Source organism: Coenobita brevimanus, chromosome 71, assembly GCF_032717465.1.
Source record: "Coenobita brevimanus isolate Jiangsu-jjx chromosome 71, ASM3271746v2, whole genome shotgun sequence".
Taxonomy (NCBI): Eukaryota; Metazoa; Arthropoda; class Malacostraca; order Decapoda; family Coenobitidae; genus Coenobita; species Coenobita brevimanus.
In genome coordinates this window covers 40417870-40436429 of record NC_137024.1, presented here as the reverse complement: position 1 = coordinate 40436429, position 18560 = coordinate 40417870, and the positions used below count along the sequence as shown (strand labels likewise).

Sequence of the window (18560 nt, the reverse complement as noted above, 5' to 3'; positions counted from 1 at the left end):
GGGGGAACTCTGCGAGGGTGCGTATCTCACTCTCCCGTCACCCTAGCTGGGCTATATGATCTATCAAGGTCTAGCTCGGGGATTATTCCTCTTCCTCTTCAGCGTGGAGAAAAGGATTATTTAGAGTCTGAGGAGGGTGTAGATGAATTGGAAAGCATAAGAACTGACAGTAGCAGATTAATGAAATATGCAGGTGGATATATGACATGGGTTCCTTTTTTTTTTTTCAACTTTTCAATCAACAGAACAGCTTGGCATTACAGCATTCTGTTTTATGCTGTGTGAAATACCCACCCCAATGGGAGACCACAGAAGGGATGGCGCTACACTCATCCCATGGAGGAACCACGGGCAAGGTGTCACAACACCCACCCCAAGGGGAGACCACAGGGAGGCGCACGGGGCGCACGAAGGGCCCAGTCCAGATGGGCCTATATCCTCCACGACCTTGTGTCCCTCTTCCCCTCAATGGAGCCAGACTGAAGAACGCCACCCCAGCAGACTATTCTCCAGCCAGGCCAGCACTCGCCAGGATTGGGGTGGGACTTGTACTCATATAATCCCAGGTAGCACCGCGACGATGGCCACCATCCACGTCGGGGAGAAGTCAGCCACCATACTTCTCAGCTACTACCCCCTGCAGAACCGCAGCGACAGCCACTGTCCGCACCAGGGAAGGGTTGGCCACTGTATGCCCTTCAGCTGCAGCCTCCGCTGGGAACAGTACCACGGTGACAGCCTCCATCTGCACCGGGGGAGATTGGCCATTGTACATCTCTTAGCTGTGACCCCAGAGAAAGGCAGAACCGCAGCAACAGCCACTGTCCGCACCGAGGAAGGATCGGCTACTGTCCATCCTTCGTCTCCCACCTTCACAGGGAGCAGGACTGCGGTGACAGCCACCATCCGTGCTGGGGAAGGGTCGGCCACCATATGCCCTTCACCTGCTGTCCCAAGGGTTTGTGGAACTGTGGTGATGGCCACCGTCCATGCCGGGGAGAGATCGACCACCATACGTTCCTCGTCTGCTACCCCTTTGACATCCCTCATGGAGGACGTCCCTTGCTTGCCTCACCCATACAGAGGCCAAGTGGGACACCCTTCTCTGTCTCCCCACAGAGGCAGTTCCCCAGCAGAGTTGCAGCTGGAGGAGATCTGGTGAGGCCCTGTGGTGAGTCTGGGGATCCATGCAGCCAGCACCCCAATGATGCCCCTTGCTGTCAGACTCCAGAAAGAAGGGACGCCACAGGCAGCCCTTGACTGTGGCTCAGACCAAGTGAGACCACAGCCCTCAGTCGCCAAGGGGCGCCCCCAGGACTCCAGGGAGTGACCTCCCCAGCCCCATTGGCTAACAGTCCTCCTCCAGGGGTGGGCACAAACAAGCACACCTGCTTGCCCTGTTTGGCCCCAATCTTGAGGGCCGACCTTCACAACGAGGCCCGACCAGGAAAGGGCCTCTCTCCATGCTGCCCAGCAGCCCACTCCGGATGACCCAGCCCCTGGCAGTAGTCCTGTGCGTCCTGCAGGAAGGCACACCTGATGGGATCCCTCCTACACCTGGATGACACCTGAAATAAGTCCAACCTGCAGCAGCCCAGCCAGAGTCCTCCTGTTTTATTGTGTTTAATCTGTACAGTATGTTGTATTGATATGATATTAAGTACTGTGTCAACTTTAAGGCAATATACGTGTAAGGTTGGTTGACCCAAGTTTTTATGCCCTGTTCCTCTAGTTGCATGCACTAGACCCGGTCTCGAAGGGAACCCCAGATCAGTACCTCAAGTTCAGAGGACATGAAGTTGATCGCAGAACATGTGGCATAACACTGGTAGCTAGTGGTGGCTCTTGATCTGGTCAAAGAGCAACAAGGAACATAAGGGAAAGTTTAGCAAAATGGCGACCAAACCACGTGCAGTTGCCAAAGTTCGACCCTGAACAATACGATATTAACACATACCTGTCCAGGGTTAAGCCACTGCTAGACATAGGATTCGACCATAACAGGGAGAAGACAGCAGTTACCCTGCCTCACCTGGGCATAGCAGTGCCAAGTACTGCCACCAAGATCGTCCAGGAGCTGACATGGGTGCAATTTACACAAATCATGATCCAGACAGTCACTCCATCCTTGGGGAAAGTTGTAGCCTTGTCACAGCTTGATACCCTCACCTATGACGGCAATCTGGACGACACACTCATTCAGGCCAGGCAACTCATCATCGATGCTTACCCAGAAACTGATGCAGCCACCCGGGAACAACATATATTCAATACCCTGTTGAGGATCCTCCCCAGCATCATCAGGGAACACTTCACAATATGTGACCCAACGGGAGACCTCGACAAAGATGTCCAGCTGGTTAGACGCCTCCTAGCTGCCCACTCCACCCCACAGCACATCGGTCCAGTCAGCAAATTCCACACACAGAGGACGACACCACACCAAAAACCATGGACGCCCCCCACCCACGCAAACCCCTCAGCAACACCCACCATACCCAGGGCACACCCTACCAAAAGACGCCCCACCTGCAAGGAAAATACTAATGTCATCTCCATCAACCCGTGGGAATTCTCTGCTTGCAGCTACAGATGCCCAATCCACGACATCTGTGAGCAGCTAAAAGCTGCCCAGCACAGGACAACCACCCAAGGGCGCCGAAAAGTCTCCTCCCTAGACAATGAGAGCACCAAGGATGTCACCTCATCTGCCGACCCTGGGGAAGTGGAGCCTGAAGAGGAAGGCACCCCACAACAGCTGGATTTTTAGGTCCACCCCCGCACCTCCCCACGGTGGCTGGGACCATCTCACAAAATTACTGCCCCCCAGTCTACGACAAGACGAGACTGAATGGGATAAAAGCAAGGCTACTGGTCAACAAGGGAGCGGCCAGATCCTGCCTTTACAACCACATCTCGGTTTTTGGCCCACTTCTCCCCACCTCAGCTCACCTCGCACATGCAGGGGAAGGCCCCCTGCCAATACGTGGGGAAACCCGGGCCTTGAGTGCCGATATCCACCAGCATGTATCCATCCAACACAAGTTCATCATCTTTGACTCAACCTGCCGTTCCTACAATGGCTACTTGAGGCTGGACCTCCTGCAAGTTACATACCAGCATCAACTGTCACAAGTGACATCTCCACTTACAGAAGCTCCAGATCTCCCCCCCCTCCCAGCCACTATGCACATGCACACCTTCACCTCCTCCCTCGCCCTACCCTCCCTGCTATGTCCTCCACCCTGCCCCCTACCCCCCCCCTCGCTCCTTCACGCCCCACCTTCCCTGCAACCATTGCCTCCGCCCTTACCATCCCCCCTCAGCATGAGGCCTGGCTACACCTGAACAGGCTCACCGGAACCTCCATCCTGTTCTCCCCTAGCCTACCACCTGGAACCATCTCCTCCTGCCTACTGTCCCCCACCTTCCTCTCCCCTTACCTCAAGGTAGGACGTGTCACCAATATCACCACCCCCCTCACCCTCCCCAAACTATTAGTGGTCGGAGAAATGAAGGAAGCCAAGCCTTGTGCACCCCCCCTCCTCCCGTGCCATCCTACCCCCCCTGCCCAAACACCTCTTGCTACACAAGGCTGACAGCCTCCGATGCCTCCTCCTGGACTTCCAAGACCTCTTTGCATCAGGACCGGGAGACATCAGCCATACCACGTACCTGACACGTGAAATCCACACCACAGGATCACCTATTAGTCGACCATCATGGCGGAAAAACCCCAAACAACGGGCTAAGGAAGACCGGCAGGTCCAGGAAATGCTTGATGCCAGCATCATATCTCCCTCCACCAGCCCTTGGTCCACTCCAGTCGTCCTGGTTAAAAAGAAAGACGGCACCATGCACTTCTGTGTGGATTATCAATGACTAAATGATGTGACCACAAAGGACGCCACCCCCCTACCCAGGATAGACGACTCCCTTGACTCCCTATACGGAGCATCCTGGGTCTCCACCTTGGACCTACAATCAGGATACTGGAAAGTCCCTGTACACCCAGATGACAGAGGAAAAACAGCCTTCTCAACCGGTAACGGGATACACTGCGAATTCAACAATCTCCCATTTGGACTCTGCAATGCCCCCGATACGTTTTCCCAACTAATGGAGTCAGTCCTCAGCAGCCTCACCTGGGAAATCTGCCTGGCATACCTGGATGATGTAATCATTTTCAGCCAGACATGGGCCGACCACCTCCAGGAACTCAAGCAAGTCTTCCTGCGCATCCGCCAGGTGGGACTTAAGCTCAGACCATCAAAGTGCATTCTGGCTGAACTGTCCGTCTCCTTCCTGGGACACATCATCTCTAAGGAAGGCATAGCACCCGACCCTGACAAGCTGCATGCTATTGCAGGCCCCGCCCTACCACGAGAAGTCCTCGAAGTCTGTGCCTTTCTCAGGCTCACGTCCTACTACCGGCGCTTCGTAAAAGGGTTCACGAATATCGCAAAGCCCCTCCACGACATGACTAAAAAGGGCGAGCCTTTCATCTGGACTGACGATCGTGTCACAGCATTCCACACCCTCAGACCCAAACTCGTCACCGCTCCAATTGTCGCATTCCCCGACTACACCCTGCCCTTTCATCTATACACCTACGTATCCCTAGTGGCGATTGGCGCCGTCCTTGCCCAGGTCCAAGAAGGGCGAGAGCACATAATTGACTGTGCCAGCCACACTCTCAACCAAGCTGAGAAAAACTATGCCGCCACCAAACGATAATGCCTAGGCATCACATGGACATTGGAGCACTTCCGAGCCTCTCAGGCACACACGTCACCATCATAACCGACCACTGGTCTCTGCAATGGCTACGCCAGTCCCACACCCACAAAGCCCAGCTGATCAGGTGGAAACTCTTAAGGAATTTAACTTCGAGATCTCCCATCAACCCGGCAAGTTACACACCAACGCCGATGCCTTGTCCTGACTGCCAGTCAACCCCATCAGCGCCATCTCCAGCTTCCTACACCAGAGGCAGAACAAAGATCGCTCCCACTGGATACCGCCCCAGGTATTCTCTAAGCTCCATCAGCATGGCGATCACCTGTTGACCGCAGAACACATACGATAACACTCTGTATTTGGACACATTCTGAAAGAGGTTCACAGCCATCGATCAGCACCACTCAGTGGGTAGGGAGAATCAATGTGTTTTGTTTAGAAAATGGTTTTATGAGTGGAAAGACTTAAAGGCAAAGTGCAACACTTATTAAGTTACAATGGAGCATAAGTAAGACAAGAGTGCGCAGTGTAAAGAGAATGGACTTCTGAGTGCAAATGACTAAGTTAAGTGCAAGACTTCATGAACAGTGTACTGCAAGTGCTTCAGGAAATCCTTCTTACTGTCAGACTCTGAGAGGAGGCGGCTATTCATCGAGATGGCCAGGGACTTGCTGTAAGTACACAGAATGTTTCATACTGTACTGTACTGTATTTTCCATACTGTACTTACCTCTAACACCTCATTTCACTCTTTTATGTCCCTTATTGGTGTGAATATGTAGTGTCTTAGGTGCTATGCATGTGCAGTAGGGAGGTGTTTTTCTGAGTTAGGCTAGGTTCGGGTCCATACCTACCAGTCCAGGAGTCAGGGATTTGTAAAGTACCCAGAATGTTTAATACTGTATAAATCTACATCAAAAACCTCATTTTATGGTTCTTTTGCATTTATTTCAGTCTTTTATGTCCCTTATTGGTGTGATTTGGGTCTTAAATAGGTGCAATGCATGTCCAGAGGGAGTTGAATAGGTGTTTTTCTGAGTTAGGGTCCATAAGTACAAGTCCAGGAGGCTGGTGCCCACTATCCGGACAGGACCACTTTCTGGACATGCATTTGGCTCTATTACGTCGGATAGTGGAGGGATTACTGTATATATATATATATATATATATATACACGTGTGTGTGTGTGTTATGTTACGTACTCAAAGCTCAACCTCTTGCTCCCTGAGTATGAGGAACTGATCTGGGGTTCTTTTCAAGACTGCGTCTAGACCATGCAACCAGAAGAACAGGGCTCAAAAACACAGGCCAACCAATCTTACATGTATATTACCATACAAACATACAGTACTTGGCACAATACAATGGGGCAGATTGTACACACTATGATGGCCACAAGGACAAGAGTTGTGACTACAGATGACAGGGTAGCTGTGAGTGTTGCCCACGTGTGGGAGGGGTCCCGTCAGGTGTGTGCTCTCTGAAGGGATGCGGGATCACTGTCGTAAGCCAGATCATCCGGGGTGGGCTGCAGGGCGGCATAAATGGAGGCCTTTCTCTGGAGGGGCCTCAATGAGCGGGTTGGCCCTCAAGACTGGGGGCGAACAGGGTGAGTAGGCGAGCTGCCTTGAGCCTACCCTTGGTGGAAGACAGCTCGCTGGCTGGTCTGGGAAGGTCTCGGCCGGGAGTCCTGGGGGAATCCCTCGGTGACTGGGGGCTGTGGCCTCGCCTTTGTTGAGAGGCTGTCAGGGGTGCCTGCAGCATCTCTTCCTCCGGGAGTACAACAGCAATGGGTGACGTAAGAGCACTGGCTGCAGTGAGTGTATCTCCAGGCTCACTATGGGGCCACTCCAGACCCTCTCCAGCAGCGGCTCTGCTAGGGAACTAGCTCCGCCCCTTGGGGTGTGGGGAGAGCGAGAGGGGCTCCCCATTCGGCCTCTGGAGGAGTGAGACAAGCAAGGGGCGTTGCCCTTGGTGGGTGTTGCAGGGGTAGCAGAAGAAGGAAATATGGTGGATGTTCCCTCCCCAGCAGGCATGGTGGGCACCGCCACGGTTCCACTAGACCCTGGGACTGCAGGAGAGAGGAGCACAGTGGGCGACCTCTCCCCGGCGAGCACGGTGGGCATCGCCGCAGTCCTGCTCCCTGTGGGGGCTGCAGATAAGGGAGGTATGTGGACATTCCCTCCCCAGTGGGCACAGTAGGTGCCACCGCAGTTCTGCTTTGCCCTGGGACTACAGATGAGAGAAGCATGGTGGACGTTGCCACAGTCCTGCTCCCAGTGGGGGCTGCAGGTGAGGGAAGAGGGGTTTCTCTAAGGGTAATGCTATTTTTCCAGCAAATGTGAGACACTTCAGCCTCAAAAATGTAAACAGGGCATTTTCTGTAGGAGACTGTATGATGCCCCCCACAGTTCGGGCAGGACTGGAAGGTCGATGTACATGTGGACAAAGAGTGTCCAGCCCGTGAACTGTTGGCACACACAGCCTATGACCTGCAGTATTTGGCTGGATGACCAAAATGCCACCAGGAAGTGCACTGATGAGTGGGAGGAACACATTCTTTAACAAGGACAGTGCCCCCAATGGTGACATTGGGGCACTGTCCCCAGTACCTGTAAATGAATTTAATTGTGAATCTGGAGATTTTACGAAGAGGAAAGCCACTGGATCACACAGAGAATGTATCATTAGTGTCTGCTTGGTATAACTGAGAGGTAATGTGACAAGTCGTCTGTTTGTGAGATGATGTTAAAATACTGAGACCAGGTCTGGGACATGAAAAGAGAGGTGGTCAAGACAGGGATGGTGAGCAGGGATGAAGTATGAGGACCAGACAAGAAAGCCGATGAAAAGGGAAAGGTAGATGGAGGAGAGGGTGGAGGCAAATAAGGTTCAAAAGTTACTTTTCAAGATGAACAGGTGGACAGAGTCGTAGACGTACAGGACTTTGTGGTGGAAGCCGGCACAGTTAAGCAGAACGAAACAGAAGACGTGAGTAGAGGTTGGGAAAATTAAGGCAGAGCCAGAGAAGCATCAGGATGAGAAGCCGTGATAGTTATCAGGGTCAAAACGTCAGCAGAACCGGTGGGGGAAGAACTGGGGAAATTTTTCATAATCATACTCGGTAAAGAAAAGGTTCATCATGACCGCTGACAAACAAAGAATCATGTGGGCAGAACCCAGAGTCTAGAGGCCCAGCCAATGGCTCAAGCAGGGACCAAGCTACAAGCATGCACTCCCTACCCTACCCAATGGGGGGAGAGTAACACTGTGTGGCACAGCATTCCCCCAGCACAATGCAAGGCCATCAGCCAATGGCAGAGAGTCCCATAAAGTAACAGCACCCCTGGATCCATAGCTGCAGCTTAACAGCAGGTCTGCCTCTACTGTACAGAGGTCCATGCACTGGGGTGGTGCTGAACCACCGAGGTCCCCACAACTAGCCAGACCAATAGCCCACAGGTATCTCCTGATCATCACATCAGTGAGAAGGTACGAAACATGTATACATTGCTTGCTAATATGAGAATAGCATTCACATATATAAATGAAGATATGCTGAGGAAGATATTCATCAGACCAACTCTGGAGTATGCATCACAGTAGTCTGGAATCCTCATCTCAAAAAACACAGATAAGATTGAAAAAGTACAACGGGCCACTACAAGATGGGTACCAAGCTTAAGGGATTTAAGTTACTGAGAAAGACTGGAAAGATTGAATTTACCAACGCTGCAGGAAAGGAGGAGGAGACATGATTATGCTATATAAATGCATATCAGGGGAACAGAAAATAGACATAAATGAATATATAGCCTATCATATGTGTGAAGCATCAGCAAGAGGACATTGGAAAATACAGCATAAAAAGAGAGGTGATAAAGATGTAAGGAAATTCAGTTTCCCTAATAGGACAATTGATCAGTGGAATGCACAACCGAATGAGGTAGTGTGTGCCAAAACTATTTATTATTTCAAGGATATGTATGATAAAAATGGTTTGATACACGGGACAGTACGAGCTTGACTCATTCCTGTAAAGGAATAACTCGTCCCCAGATGATTAATTATAACTATGTTTATCCAACCTAACTCATTCATACCTTAGAAATTCGAATTTTTACTGCTTCCCGCCTAACCTAATTTAATTTAAGGGCGGAAACTACCCGAGAAAGCTTTGAGACGAATGATAAGAGAAGCCGGAATGACCATTTGCCGTTTGTAAACAAAGGGCGAGAGGCTCCGATCATGTTACCCCTACAGAGATCAGAGGACAAATGGCATATTTGTGGCGGTCTCTGGCAACCCCTCGCGCATGCGCCGTAGGGGGCGGACAGTGGGACATTTATAACGCTACACCGGCCGGAAGATTCGCCCCCTTCCCCCCTCCCATTCTCCCCTCCCTCAACCTCCCTCTCCTCCTTCCGTGCCCTCTCACCACACCTCCTCCCTCTTTCCTCGTCACCGTCTCCGCCGCCGTTACCATTCCCCACCACCACGAAGCCTGGGTGCCCCTTAACCGGCCCTCCGGTCCCTCTGTCTTGTTCTCCCCCCTCCTCCTGCCTGCGTCTTATCTCCCACTTTTCTCTCCTCACATCGCACCGCCGTCGGCATCGCTAACCTCATCCCTTCCCCCCTCACCCTCCCCAAAGGGCTCGTCATCGGAGAGATGGAGGAAGCCGAGCCTGTGCCCCGTCCTCCTCCCACTTCCCTGCCCCCCTACCCTCCATTCTCGACCTTCTCTCTGCCCAGCAGTCAGACACCCTATGTCGCTTTCTCCTGGATTTCCAGGATCTGTTTGCGACAGGATCAGCAGACATAGGGCACACCACGTACCTGTCGCATGAGATTCACACGACAGGGCCACCCATTAGACAGCCTTCCTGACGGAAGAATCCCTGACAAAGTGAGGAAGAGGACCGCCAGGTATGTGAAATGATAGAGGTCGGCATCATTTCCCCCTCCACCAGCCCCTGGTCCTCCCCCGTTGTTCTAGTGAAGAAGAAGGACGGCACAATGCGATTTTGCATCGATTACCACCGCCTGAATGACGTCACCATCAAAGATGCCACCCTCCTCCCACGAATCGATGATTCCTTAGATTCCCTGTATGGGGCATCTTGGTTTTCCACCTTCGACCTCCAGTCTGAATATTGGCAGGTCCCTGTACATCCAGAACACCGAGGCAAGACGGCCTTTTTCACGAGCAACAGCAAACATTACGAATTTAATGTCCTGCCGTTTGGCCTCTGCAATCCCCCTGCCACCTTCTCTAGGCTAATGGAATCTGTCCTGAGCGGCCTCACCTGGGAGATATGCCTGGCTTATTTAGACGACGCCATCGTCTTTAGCCAGACCTGGGCCGACCACCTGCAGCGCCTCTGCCGAGTCTTCACTAGGATTCGCCAGGCAGGCCTCAAGCTCCATCCCTCTAAGTGTGTCCTGGTCGCCAGGACGTCTCATTCAGGGACACATTATTTCCCAGGCAGGAATCTCCCCAGATCCCAACAAGCTCCGCGCCATAGTGGATATACCGCCACCACAGGACGTCCACGGCGTCTGTGCCTTCCTAGGACTGATATCTATTACCGTCACTTCATGAAGGGGCTCGCTCAGATTGCAAAGCCTCTTCACGATCTGACCAGGAAGGGGGAGCTGTTCCTCTGAACAGAAGAGAGGCAAGCTGCTTTTCAATAACTAAAAGACAAGCTCATCTCCCCCATCGTGGCCTTTTCCGATTATGCCCTTCCCTTTTGCCTCTACACCGATGTTTTCCTCACCGCCATAGGCGCCGTACTCACCCAGGTACAAGCCGGTCGGGAGCACATCATCACCTGCACCAGCCGCATGTTGAATCCAGCTAAGAGGAATTATGCCGCGACCAGGTGGGAATGCCTCGGCATAGTATGGGCTCTCCAACATTTCAGGGTTTACCTTTCCGGGACCCAGGTCATGATCATCATGGACCACCAGTCACTCCAGTGGTTATGCCAATCTGATTCTCACAACGCCCTACTTGTCAGGTGGCGTGAAACCCTGGAAGAATTCCATTACAAGATCTCTTACAGGACCGGAAAACTCCACACCAATGCAGATGCCCTCTCCCACCTCCCCATCCACGCGGTACAACCAGACATGTGTAGTGCCACAAATTTAGTATTCATGTATGTGTTTAGAGGTACTGTAATTTCTAAGTTAGATAGGGTGTAATCTGAATACTAGTCTATAAATTCCTGTCCTAAGTAGTAATTCATATGTTAATGATTGATGTAGGGTTAACTTTATTTTTATATGTATACACCTCTGTACCTATGCATTGGGTGATGTAAGTGTTGAGCTATGGGAATTCCTCCGTCTGGTCGAGTGATGAATAACAGATGCAAGCAGCCTTTCTCCTTGTTTATGCGTCGTTGTAGGGCGCCAAGTTTAAACCTTAAACAGAGTAATGATGAGTATACAATTCTCTCCGTATCCTAGTTGTGAAATGCTTACTAATGAAGCTGCTAGAACCCAAATATGTAAGATTAACAGTCAAAAAGGCCTAAATAATATCATTTGTGAGGAATTTAATTCCGCTTGCCTTAGCCGTCACTAGATGGCATAAGCTGCCCCAAACTCAAGGCGGGATAGTAGTAAATTCAGTATTTAAATTAAGTAAGGATTGAATCCCAAATTTTCCCCAATTCAATCAAGAGTCCTAATGTCATGTGTATACTACTATATAAATAGTGAAGAGAGTTGGAACCCACCATGTTGCAAAAACACAATCTCATTTGATCTAGCAGTGGCGTCTCTGGCGTGCCCGCACTGCCCGGGGAGGCCCACTGGCTGCTCAGACATCGTGTGTAATGGACGTTGGTTCAGTCCCCAGACACCGGCGACGTCAGAGTGTGCACGAGGCCATTCGTGGTATTGCCCATAGACTCGTCTTACATACTGTACATACTTATACTACCCATGAATTATTTTATAAACTGAATGTAGTAGAAATGGCATTATAGATCTATCAGATGAACTTTTTTTTTGTAGATAAGGAATAGAAATGTGAAAAGTGATGTGATTATGTAACGGAAAGGCGAAATTCAAATTCATTAACCGTTTTCTTTCTCATATTAATATGTTAGAAAATTAGAAGCGTGGAAGGGAACTTAGTGCTTGTGAGCAATAATGTGATTTTGAGTTGTTCCTCAAGGCTAAACAAGCCCGAGTGATTATGTATTCTTGGTGATTATGCGATTTTGAGTTGTTCCTCGAGGCTACACAAGTCCGAGTGATTATGTATTTTTGGTGATTATGCATTAATGATTATGAATTGTTAATAATTATGAATTGATAGTGATTGGGAATTATAGTGAATTGCATGATGAGAGTATACTATACGGGCGAAATAGAGCACGAGTGATTATTTTTATTGGTTCGAGGCTATGCCAGCCCGAAAAGATAACCCAAGCTCATAAATGTTCCAGTCTTGAGGCTATTGTCGAGCCCAAGAATAACTGACAATAAAAAGTAAGGTACGATGACCTCAGAAGTCGCTTGAATGTACCAAATTGTTTCGCCTGGCGACAATGTTGTAGGAATGATCACCCAAACCATGGTTTTAATGTACAACCCTTTTTCATATGACTAAAGGTCATGTAATTAAAAATGTCTGTTGAAAACCAGTATATATTTATTAAAGTAAAGTATATGTCATTTTTTTTGTATACCCAGTCAAGGAAATTATGTCCTCTCATGCCTAACTCACTCCCCTTCCAATTCAAGATTCCTTCGCTTTGGGAACGACGACCACACGTGGTACTAACTTAATCTCGACTCGGCCAAAAAACTACAAACGCTACCAAAACTGTCTTAAACAATTATCCTTTACCATACCAAGTCAAAACACCACCCCCTACCCCTTTTGTTGTACTGAAGTGAATTTTCTATCAACCAAGGAGGGAAGACTAAGTCGAGTACCATTTGTATTATCAATGGGTAAGTTGAACATAACCAACAACCGGTAAGATTATAAATCCTATCATTACACTGATGGAACAATAACAAGCGGGGTAAGATCTCAAAACCCGTCGTTACACACGGACCTCCTGCAATAATAGCACCGCAAGGAGCGACCCCCCGAATCCCCTCCAACCTGTCCAACAAACTATGCCGACAGGGTGACCACCTCCTAACCCCGTCCGGGCATATCTTTCTGACCCCCGATGCTGCGTGTGACACCTTGCGCCACCTTCATGCCCATAACGGCATCCACCTGGGCACCAAGAAACTATTGCAGGTGTTTAACAACACCTACTGGGCGTCAAACCCTTCCACCCTCGCCAAGGAAATCATTCAAAGTTGCCGCGCCTGTGCACTGGGGAAAGATATCACCCAGACCACAGGACTCTCTGGCCACATCACCGCCCACAAGCCCTGGCAACTCCTGGTGATAGATGTAGTAGGCCCCTTCCCCAAAAATCTGGATATATATATGTGATCATCTTCGTGGACACGTATTCAAAATTTGTAGTAGCCTGCCCAGCCAAAGAGCATCATGCCGTCGCCGTCGCCCTTCTCCAACACGTGTTCCCTTATTTCGGCATCCCTCAGGCCATCCATTCTGATAACGCCCCTGATTTCTCCGGAAAAATCTGGGAGGAGCTCGCCAGAACATTTGGATATTAAATCTCCCCCTCCTCTCCTTACTGGCCACAGGGGAACGCAATATGCGAACGTAGCCATCGCACTATCATGAACCAATTGCGCACATGCATCGAGGCTACAAAAGACGACGATTGGCCTGCTCATGTAAAGATTGTTCAGTGGGGCATGAATTCCTGCCCCTGAGAAGATGGTGTTTCCCCATATGATAGGATATTCAGTGAGGCCCCCCTTCTATTACCACTATGCCAACACCTGCAACCACCCGCCTCCGCTCCCACCACAGACCCGTTGCACCTTCTGAAGGGCCAACTGCATCACCTACAAAAAAATTTAGACCTTGACCCCGACACAGCCTCCAACCCCTTCAGCCCGGGTGACACCATCGTCGTCTCCCAACTGCCCACCCCACACAAACTCGCCCCCTGCTTCACGTGGCCCCACACGATCACCCACATCCCCAACCCTTACCAAGTTGTGGACTATCACGGCGCCCCACGCACCCTCTGAAACCGCCATGTGCGCCCTTTCCGCACGCCTGCCCCTGCCACCCCGGCCCCACACCCCCAACCTCCTGTCCCCGCACCACCCCCCATTTCCACATACGATTGCTACATTTCCTCCTCACCCTCACCCTCCACCCGCCCTACCACCTCAGCCTCCCCAGCCGCCACCAACCCCCGCACCTCACCTGATATCTCACCCACCACACCAGCCTCCCCTTGCTCTCCCTCACCCCCTCCTTCCGCTGCCCCACCCTCACTGCCCAGCCCCACGTGTCCCGCCCACGCCACCACACCTTCAACACTACCAAGTACCACTACCACCCACCGACCACCCTTACGTAGGCCCACTCCGACGTCACCCCCTACACGCCCAGCGACACGAACTACCCAACCTAGCCCACCTCGCACGCCCACCTCCCCACCCACTCCCACCCTCAGAACCACCACCACCCGCTCAGACCGCCTCTCATGCCCACCCGCCCGATACACTCATTCTCCTACACCGCCCGCCTCCCCACAACTTCACACTGTCATGATACACCAATCACAAATCCCCACCACCTTCACTCTCCAGAGACCCTACGCCACATTACCACGGCACAAAATCCGGCTCCTACCCTCGGTGTCCAGCATACAGCACCACACCACACCAGCAGCAACACCAGGCAAGATGAAAGTGCAAGGGTCAGTATGCGTGCCTACCCTCGGCAGGAACTGCTGGCTTCATGGACCATGCCACCTACTGAACCTCCTCCGCTCCACCCCCACCACCTCCACGCTCTTCTTCACTCGTGACGTGGAGCAAGAAGGAAACCACCCCACTGCTGCCTGGCAGGCCCTTCTCCAGCACCTCCAACCTGTGTATGCCACCCTTGACACTCACGTTTATCACCTCCAGCCACGGGAACGTGACTTTTTCCAAGAGGAAGGTGGTGAAAAGCGTGAACTACAGCATAGTGCCCCCGGAAATTCACTGACACCCCCACCCGGACCCCACGGAGTAGCCGCAGCCAAACCACAGGATGCAGTGCGACAACGGCACGTCAGCCCAGGCCGTACACCCCTATAGCACTCAGCCTCCTCACCGTCACCCTAGCAGGAAGACAACGCTACCTTCAGGGAGAGGGACCGCCAGATCAGATCGGGGTGGAGCTGTCTGTCCAGCTCCAACTAGCGCCCCTCAGGTGACAGCCAATAGTCACTCCTGCCTTCTACAGAAGTGTGCCCATAGCCGCTCCGAAGGTGCCTTCTCTTTAGGGATGGCCGATAGCCGCCCGCCCCTCATAAGGGAGTCAGTGTTTCACCGACCTGAGGGTAATCAGGATATGGCCAATAGCCGCTCCCGCCTTCATCAGAAGATGTCCTTCCTGAGACGGGCGATAGCCGCCCAACACTCCCTCCTGCAGGAGATGGTCGATAGCCGCTCCTCCCTCTGGCAGAAGGAAATGGCAAGTGGCCACTCCCGCCTTCATCAGATGGCCAATAGCCGCTCTGAAGGTGCTGCCCCTGAGTCGGCCAATAGCCGCTCATTCCTCCAGCAGAGGGAGACGGCAAGAGGCCGCTCCTGCCTTCTCCAGATGGCCGATAGCTGCTCCGAAGGTGCTGCCCCTGAGTCGGCCGATAGCTGCTCATTTCTCCGGCAGGAGACAGCAAGAGGCCGCTCCCGCCTTCTCCAGATAGCCGATAGCTGCTCCGAAGGTGCTGCCCCCGAGTCGGCCGATAGCCGCTCACTCCTCCAGCAGAAGGAGATGGCAAGAGGCCGCTCCCGCCTTTGTCAGATGGCCGATAGCCGCTCCGAAGGTGTCCAGAGGCGCGCTGATCCCCCCACTCAGGCCACGGCCAATAGCCGGGCCTTGGCACCCTATAGTTGCGCCCTTGGGCAGCCACGGCCAATAGCCAGGCCCCACGGCCAGAGAGAGGTGCGAGCAGTGTCATCGCCCCAGCGTGAGATGAGTGCCCGGACCTCCAGCACAGAAGGACCCCAGCGAGGCCCTACAGCTTCCCCTGGCCTCTTCTCTTTGTGCCTGGCCCTGGAGAAGACCTACCTGATGGACCCTAATTCAGGTCGGTGCCGCAGCCCCTCCCTGACGGCGCCCCTTGATTCTGGGGGCCGCAGTCCTAGGGTACTTCAGGCCATCCCCAGGACGCCCGGGCTCGATCTCCCCACGCCCCGATGGCAGAAGACCTCCACCTCCGGCCGAGATCTGAGCCAGAGATTCCTGGACCTGTTTGGCCCCAGTCCTGAGGGCCACATTTCTGTACCCAGCCCGGAGAATACGGGCCCCTTTGATATTTAGAGTGGGAACATGTTTCTGTTGGCATAGGCTTATTAATTACACCTCTTCTAAGTATGACAGGTAGGCTCTTGCTTCACAACGCGTAACAAGGTCGGAATACTCGTAATACTATCTCACAATATTACTTAGAGACTCCAATAATATTTTAGTCTTCTGGTTCTGGAGATATGTCTTTGGAAAGATTCGGGGTGACACTCGCACATATTTTCACTTTAGATCTCAATCCACATTCTCGTCCTTCAACTGGATATTGTGTTCTGATCTACCCCAATAGAGATTACATAAATTCACTGCACAGTACTTATTCTAAGAGAGAGGGAGTCACACTTAACCTACGTCATGATTGTTACAGGGTCACTCGTATTTCCTCATGGAGAGAAACAAGGACACGTCATCGGCGATCCGATCGGACGGAGGGCGTCGTCAGGGCGGGGCGAGCCAAGAGGGCACGGGGCGGCTCACGAGGGCGTCCTCTCGCGTCCGGGGGTTTCCGGACTGGGCTCCGGCGTAAGGCCCATAGGACTGGGGCCGAAGAGGTCTAGGAACCTCTGGGTCAGGTCCCGGCGTCGCAGGGGCGTGGTGAGGTCTCGCCCGGGTGTCCTAGGGAGGGCCGGAAGAGGCGACAGACTGCGGTCTCCCACGAACAGAGGCGCCGTCAGGGGAGGGCTGCGGCGGCGGTTGTCACGGGGGCCCGACAGGTGTGTCTGCTCGAGGGCCAAGCGTAGGGAACAGAGACCGGGGGAAGCAGGGAGGTCTTCCCGGGATATTCTGGAGCGAGACCCCTGAAGTTCAGTCTCCGGTTGTGGAGACGTCCCTTTTCTCACTACGCCCTGGGAGCGACCCTCGATTGTCTCTACTTGGACACTGGGGGAGCGACCATTGATCGTCTCTACCCGAATATTGCGGGAGCGACCATTGATCATCTCGACCGGAGTGCTGAGGGAGCGACCGTTGATCGTCTCTACCTGGACACTGGGGGAGCGACCATTGATCGTCTCTACCCGAGTACTGTGGGAGCGACCATTGATCATCTCGACCGGAGGGCCAAGGGAGCGACCATTGATCGTCTCTACCTGGCCTTTGGGGGAGCGACCATTGATCGTCTCTACCTGGGCTTTGGGGGAGCGTCCATTGATCATCTCGACCGGGGGGCTAAGGGAGCGACCATTGATCATCTCTACCTGAGCTTTGTGGGAGCGACCATTGATCGTCTCTACCTGGACTTTGGGGGAGTGACCATTGATCGTCTCTACCCGAACATTGTGGGAGCGACCATTGATCATCTCGACCGGGGTCCTAAGGGAGTGACCATTGATCGTCTCTACCTGGACGTTGTGGGAGTGACCATTGATCGTCTCTACCGGGGTCCTAAGGGAGCGACCATTGATCGTCTCTACCTGGACGTTGTGGGAGCGACCATTGATCGTCTCGACCGGGGTCCTAAGGGAGCGACCGTTGATCGTCTCTTCCTGGACATTGTGGGAGCGACCATTGATCGTCTCTACCTGGGAATTGTGGGAGCGACCATTGATCGTCTCGACCGAATCTCTGTGGGAGCGACCATAGATCGTCTCTACCAAATCACTGTGGGAGCGACCATAGATCGTCTCCACCAGAGGGGCGCTGCTTGGAGTGTTATTTCTGACTCCACCCCTAACTAACTCAGTGATTTCGCCACGCGAAGGTAGTGTCTTTCGCCTACGGTGGCGGCGGCGTGGTGGTTGAATGTCACAGGGGCGCACGGCCCGGGCTGACATACGTCGTTGTTGCCCGGAATGGTGGTGGCTGGTGGCAGCTACCCCGTGGGGTCCGAGTGGGGGTGTCGGCATTTTTGTGGGCGAACTCCGTTGTTTCTGGTTCGCCTCGTTGTCGGGGATACTATGGTATTCTCCGGAATATTCCGGAGTACCGTATGTGTGTCCGTCAAAGCCACGCATTTCAGTTAGCATCAGTGTTTGTTAAGCCAGTAGTCTGCGAGATACTAATTATCTAGTTAAGGTTTTATTTTCTGCCACATACTGTGTTGTATTATCTGCTGCTTTTGTCCTGTGTCTGACTGTGGTAATATACATGTAAAGGTTATTGCCTGGAGTTTTTGTGTCCTACCTCTCTCTATTGCACTAAGCCCTGGTCTCGAAAGAGAACTCCGCTACACGTTAGGTGTTCTAGGACCGAGGAGTCGGGCCTTTATCACCTAGCATTACACATATCACCAGACATACTCCCTCTCTTGCCCTCTCATTCTCATTAACTCCTGCACATATACCTAAAGCATATTCCCTCTCTCTTACCCTTTCACCTTTCCATTTAGTTTCAGTCAGTCCACATATATCCTTTCTTGCATCCTCTTTAACTTCATCATTCACTCCTCTCA

The 18560-nt window shown here is 52.3% G+C and overlaps 1 protein-coding gene across 1 annotated transcript in view; it reads left to right on the top strand.

Annotated features, from left to right (window-relative positions):
* Window positions 1-18560, top strand: part of Rab14 (RAS oncogene family member Rab14) — a 512826-nt gene that overhangs the window by 231811 nt on the left and 262455 nt on the right. The gene's annotated exons all lie outside the window — the stretch shown is intronic.